Source organism: Salvia splendens, chromosome 7, assembly GCF_004379255.2.
Source record: "Salvia splendens isolate huo1 chromosome 7, SspV2, whole genome shotgun sequence".
NCBI classification, from domain to species: Eukaryota; Viridiplantae; Streptophyta; class Magnoliopsida; order Lamiales; family Lamiaceae; genus Salvia; species Salvia splendens.
The window spans coordinates 25,633,110-25,634,005 of record NC_056038.1 but is presented as its reverse complement, the minus strand read 5'-3'; positions in this window follow the sequence as shown (position 1 = coordinate 25,634,005).

Sequence of the window (896 nt, the reverse complement as noted above, 5' to 3'; positions counted from 1 at the left end):
ATATCGTTCTCACGCGAAGAGGACAAAGAGTGCCACTACTGGAAGGTCCACCTGAACTGCTCGCAAATGCTTCTGCAGTAGTGAAGAAACATACAAAAAGTGTGTAAAGCCAATGAGATGGCGAGTTGCACATGTGCTTCTATGTCAAAAAGTTCCTTCAACATCAGCATCAAGGCAGGAACACTGCTACTGAGATTATGAAACCAATCTTAAAGAAACGTTTTGGTACTCAGAATCGAGCGGCTAAATCTTTAGCCTTTCGGAGATCATGACTTAAGGTTATGAAGGAGGGCACATCGTGATGGACCCTGTCCTCGAGATGAGAGCCACCTCACTCAAATTGAGGTTTTGGGAGGGATCATTGATCCCGAGTCCCAAGTAACTATAATCCTTCAGAGTTTGCCAGTAGCTTCCGCAGTTCAAGCTCAATTTCGAGATGAACAAGAGGGCTTACACCTTAGATGAACTGGTGATGCGTTGCAGTGCAGGGAGGATCTTATGGTCCAGACAAAGGCTGCTAGGAGAGTTCGAGGCCGTCTGCCTCAGGCTCTAAGCCAGGTAAAGGGGAAGAAGAAAAAAAAAAAAGGGGGGCCAGAATGTTGTAGCACCAAAGATAGCTAAGGGCAAAAAGAAACGGGTGAACACGAACAAGAAGCAAAGTGGCAAGTGTTTCAAATGCGGCGAAAAGGGGCATTGGAAGCCGGATTGTCCTAAGAAGGCCAATGGCTCAGGTATGCACCAAGCTTTCGTTGTTGAATCATGTTTAGCAGTTGTATCTACTCAGCAATGGGTGGTTGATACTGGAGCTACTGATCATGTTTGTTTGATCCTGATTTAATGCAGGTAACAAGACAGTTGAATGAAACAGAGATCGAGATCCAGCTGGGCGATGCTAC